Source organism: Hippoglossus stenolepis, chromosome 21 (assembly GCF_022539355.2).
Source record: "Hippoglossus stenolepis isolate QCI-W04-F060 chromosome 21, HSTE1.2, whole genome shotgun sequence".
NCBI classification, from domain to species: domain Eukaryota; kingdom Metazoa; phylum Chordata; class Actinopteri; order Pleuronectiformes; family Pleuronectidae; genus Hippoglossus; species Hippoglossus stenolepis.
Window position 1 is genome coordinate 15089526 of NC_061503.1, and position 6000 is coordinate 15095525.

Consider the following 6000-nt stretch of genomic DNA (forward strand, 5'->3'; position numbering starts at 1 on the left):
GCGATTATGTCGCTATGTCTCTGTTTTCAGTCTCGGACTTTGGCCACTTCCCTCTCTCGTGGTGTCCAGGGTTACATTTTTCACTTTTGCTTGTCAAACCTTGTAACTAATCAAGAAATGAGCGCTATAGTTTACAATTTTTTACCTTAATGGATTTTTAAAAAATGTTATGAGTTAGATTCAAACAGTAGAGTTTGTGTCTAGGATTTTCTTTAGCAGCTTGGGCTGACTGTTCTTCTAAGCGTATATAAGACAAGAAGTCCTGAAAGTTTGACAGAGACCAACCATGTGAATCTTCTCTCCATGCTACACAAAGTAAACTGATTTGATTCATCACATCGTGTCCAGATTTGTTCCAACAAACAAGAAGAATGTCTTCTACAAAATAACTTCCACATACTCATGCAGTGTAGTTCATTGCAGCAGTGAACTGGTATAATGAAGTTTCACACTGCCCTGTTCCAAACTGGCAGGTTTTCCTCAAAAGCATCCCAGCACTGACTGCTTACACAGCGACTAGACTGAGTTCAAACAGTGTGGACTGTCTGTGCAGATTATGGCGCTCGGATATCGTGACTGTAAGCAGCTGCCAATCCAGTTGGAGAAGAGACTCATCTAACTCCACATGGCCACAAATCTGTCCATCAGAAGACGGAAGAACAGATTGGATTGGTACCAGACCAGATGCTGTTTCCACAGAGTTACTTTGATTAACCAGTTCCAGGATAAATCGATATTCAACAAAACAGCACTGTCCAAATCAAAGCAGCAGCATTAGCGGCCATGTGGAATTCATGTCAACTGCAGACTCGAGAGTCAAAGATTGAATTAAAGCTGAATATTAACGCACATTGGCCAGTAGACTTTTCATAGAGTGGTATTTTTTAAATGTGACCTAACACTACATATTCTATAAAGGAAAATATGACACATTTGATAAAGACTTCAAAACTCAGGAAGTCTCATGGATGAGAGGGAAAAGGTGTTCAAGAAACTCAACCCAGTCCAGTTGCCTATGTACATGGTGAATGAACCATATTTGTAAAGCACTTTTCCAGACTTTTCGGCCACATAAATCCACATGAATAAGTGGTCACTGTGAAAATAAATACAATATTAACTGATGAGTTCATAATTTGAGTTCAACATTTCTTTCCTCACTAAAAGGAAAGATAAATTGTTGTTCGGAACATCCAAAACAAACCGTTTTAATGTAGTAGTACTTGTCTAAAGTACAGTTGAGTGTAGACAACATATTCAACTCATGACAAAAAAAACAATCCAATATGTATTTATTAATATACTTGTGAGTACAGTGTCGATAGGACCTGAGTTAATATTAGCTTTGGTGTTAAAAGTCTAAAAATCTCAGCTGGACTTTAGCCTAAAAGGTCCTGGAAAGTGAAAAGAGGCCCCATAGACATGGAGCATAATTACACAGAACCCTCTGACACACACACACACGCACACAAACTTTCTCCTCTATCCCTGTGATAATGTGACAGCTGAGGTCGGCGAGGTGACTTTCAGCTGCAAGAAATCAAGTTGGCGTCGAGAGAGAAACATAATGACCTTCAGAGAAGCAGCAGAGGTGAATGTTCTTTATTTCAAACAGCAAAAGGTCACGTTTCATTACGTGAGCAAACTTCGAGCAGACTTTGCAATTAAGCAATGAAACTTTTTTTTAATTATTTGTATTCCCATTTTTGGAAGGAAGGCTCATCCAACACTTTCTACTAAATAATGTCCCGTTTGAACCCGTGCATTAAAGTCTCATTAATAAGGATTTTCAAAAGAAGTTGCATAACTATGGCAGGCACATATCGACAGTAAGCCCCAACACTCCGAGCGCTGTTTCTGGGAATGTTCACTGGTCTTTTTAATGATGTTTCACCAATTAAACATCAAAGAGGCCTTGATATAGAGTTCTGTGTGGATTTGTAAGAACCTAAATTCCTTTCTCCATCTTTGAGAGTCTCCCACAGTTTGTTTTTTTTCACATCTTTTCTCCTGTTCTACCTGCCTCTTTCCTTGTCAGTCATCGCTATCTCACTGCCTCTGTAAATCTACTGTATCTCTGTTCTCACATCCCGGTCCATGCTCATATCCTCTCTTGCCCTCAGCCATCCTGCACTTTTATCTCGCCCTATGCCTTATATATGCCCCCCCCCACCCAATCTTCTCTTTGTGGCGTAGTTTAGTTGACGAGTCGAGTAAATGATAAAACATAGTGGCGTTTTCCCAATTCAAACACTGACCCAGATCTAGCATTTTAGCAAGCTGTAAGGGTTTTGTTCTTTTTGTCTTCGACTGTTCCAGCTCGCTGCCTCCCTACATTAATGCCTCATTATATTAAAATACAGCTAAGGTCCATTACATACTCCTTTACAAGGTGTTCCTACACCTACACAGTATCAGAGCTTGAGAAAAAGGGCCAGGGTGAAACTAATAAATCGATGTTCTGTTCCAGACGTTAAAAAAAAACACATTTTAAAACTCATTTTAAAACCATGTTTATATTTCCACGATTGCACAGAAGTTTCAGCCCTGGAATATATTGTTACTCAACAGGGATATAACTTGTAAGGCATTGGAGCAATTGTCCAACGGGTGCTGCAGCGTCCTCATCCAATGCAATAGTGCCAAAGCCTACTGCCCCTGCCTCCAGCTCGTTCTCCTTGGTGGCAAGAACTTCCAGGCAGACCGGTACAGTGCCAGTGTGAATCAAGGCCAGGCGGGGGAACATACGGGTGCATGATGCAGGACCATTGGGAAAATCGTGTTTGGGCAACTGGAGTGGAAAATGGTGAGTGGATTACCAGGAAAAGGAGAAGTAGTCTACCTTTCTATCACTGCCAGACCATGTGGAGTTTTGAATGGGATTGATTAAGACTGCAAACAAGAGACCGGCAGCAACGTTAAAGCGAGCACCAGAAGAACGTCGACCGGGGGCAGTGTGACGATGGCTTACACGGTGGAAATACTCTTTGCCCGGGCAGCAGCTACGGAGAAAGCTGTCAAGCAGCTTATCCTTTTTTTGGAGCTCCAACTCCAGGCATTGAATTTCATCTGTTAACTGTGAGTAAGCAAATTTGCAATCCACACAAACACACTCACAATAATAACTGGTTTTCAGTCCAAGTGTAAATGGGGAAACCTTAAAATGGCGAGATAAGTTATTCAACCACAGGTCAAAGAAAACGTTGACCAAAGTCAAGAGTCTGGGACTAGTTCAGCGTCATTTATAATCGTAAGACACTGTTATAGACACTTTGGACGTATTACAGCTAAAAGTTGGAACATTTACTGTTTCTCTCAGATCCTTATTAATCATGTTGTCAGTGTCAATGTGCCCAAACACTTTGGACTATTTTGCCTCTAAGTTCTTTCAACCAACACAGTAGAGCACACAGCCAGCTTTTAGTAATGCTCTTCTCAGTTTTAAATAGTTTCCTGCCAAACAACGCTTTGTGCTATTGCAGCAGACATTAAACTATTCAATTATTTATTAACTATCGATAGTATAATGGTGTAATTTTACATCTGCCAAGAAAATTGTGTTGTGTTTTGCCCCAGTTAGCTGGTTGTCAGCAGAACTATGCAAACACTACTTAATGGATTTTCACATAACTCAGTGGAAGGATGCGACTTGGGCCAAGAAGGAGCCCATCTTCTTCTTTTTTTTATCCTTTAATTGTACCTTCAGAAACAAACCAGGCCTGGTTACGTGTGTTTTCCATCCCACTCACTCTATATCAAGCGTCGATATATTGAGCCAAGTATCAAGATTACAAAAACACATATGCAGTATGCACAGAAACACTATACAACACAACACAAATACAAAAAAAGCTCCCCATTCACAACAAGATCTATCAGCCAGTCCGACGAGTAGTGGCTACACCTCAATTCCCCTAACAACCATCATTTACAGCCAAGATGTTTGTGTGTGTGCAGTGTGTATATTGTGTCTATCTAAGCAGAATAAATGGGTATGTGTGTATATGTATGTGCACTTGACAACCTTTGAGTGTACATTCATTCTTGTGCCTCTATACCTCTATATATATATATATGTTTGTATGCATGTCTATATGCATCTTTAAAAGCATTGGGGAACAGAGCACAACAGAGGGAAAGAAAAGGAGTTACATAAAAGAGATTACAAGATGGGGAGGAAAAAGAAGGACAAAGGGAGGAGGGAAGGATACCGGAGGGAGGGAGAGAAAGAGATTAAGAAACTGAGAAAGACAGACAAATCATTAAACTCATAGCCTGGCCACGAGGTAGATGGTAAATTAAAGTAGTGAAGGTGAAGTTGTGACTGAGGATGATACAAAATTCAATTATCTCTATTAGTTCACTTCATTATCTTGGCTCGGGTGTTCTTATGTTCCCATTATGTTATGTTGGAAAACGGTGCCACTCGGTTGGCTTCGTCTGTTTCGCTATCTCTCTCTTTGGTTTGTGTGAACTGTTGTCCCCTGACATTGGAAAGTTGGACATGAAAAGACAAAGACAGGATCAGGTCAGTCAGTCAGGCTTCACACCTGTTCTGAACTTCATGGCAGTACAAAAATACCATTTTATCCAGGTTCACAACAGCCGAGGATCATTTTCTAAATGACTGATTGAGCAGAAATTGAGCAGTTATGTGATTATTTGATATTAATTCAAATAGACCACAAGATAGGAGTTTGGCCAAAATGCATTGGAAAGCTGTTCTAAACTATTCAGAAATCAAGTCAACATATTCTGGATTCAACGCTGTTATTTTGCGTGAATGACGTTATTTAGAGCCAGACAAAAATGTGTTTGTTTTTTGGGGAGTTGACATATTGTCTATCTTTATATACAGAAGAAAATATATTAAGAAAAATAAGAATGTTAGCACTGTTAGCAAGAGCATGCCAACATGATGACATTTAACTACCAATGTTCCCGAAACAGAGCCTCACAGAGCATGGCTGAAATTTACCTCCAAGCAAAATAAAAATTGGTAAATGTGTTCTATCCTCGTCTAGAGTACCTTGCTCAAGTAGATCTTTTTTATGTGTATAATTCCATAAAGCAACACCTCTATTAGTTTACTTGTCTCACTCCATAATGAAGTTATTGTTCTATGAATTAGAGAGGCCCAGTCCAATTATGCTGCAAGGTCAGTGCTTATTGATTTACCATTCATCTGTTGTTACCGGCACGGTAGCTGTCATGATAATCTTGATAAAGGATGGATAGCACAAGTGGTGTTGTGAAGGAAGGAAGGAAAGAGGAGGAAGGAAGAGAGGGAAATATAAACATAAGGAGCTGAAGAAAGAAAAGAGGTGTGTAAGAAGAAAATAAATGAATGAATGCGTAATTTAATTAAAAAAGGAGGAGACTGAGCCAGTTTACCTTTGACATTCAGCAAAGTCATAAGAGAAACAGAAAAAAAAAAGATTCATTCATGATTTAAGTTGGGAATGGAAATACTTTTGACACTCACACACACACTGATGATAATTATGCTCAAGCTTGTGATGCGACGTTGGATTTGAGACCTATAGAGTGATTGCCCCAAATCCTCCCTATGAGTAACTATACATTTTTTATCTCTGGTCATTTCCATTTCGGACCAAGTTTGTTCACCAAACACCATAATTGAAAACTAATGAATTGATACGAGGAAAAATAAAACATATCTGCTGCCTGAATTGTCTCTATCCAGTGCTACATTTCTCCAGGGTCTCCTCTCTCTATAGGCCCTGGATGCTTTTCAATTAGAACCTCCATCAAAATGTCTCAGAGCGTCATATAGGGACATAATCGTTGCATGGATAAGAATTGAATTTCAACGAGAACACAGCAGACAAAAAAGTCAGCGGCTGAGGCCATTAGGAGGGTATTGATGTCAAAGGCTGAAAACCTCGGGCAACTTCTGCAGGGAGGGTATTACAGCCCACAGACCACGGTAACCCCGAACGATAACATTGTAGTCACATGACAGATACTTCCTAAATA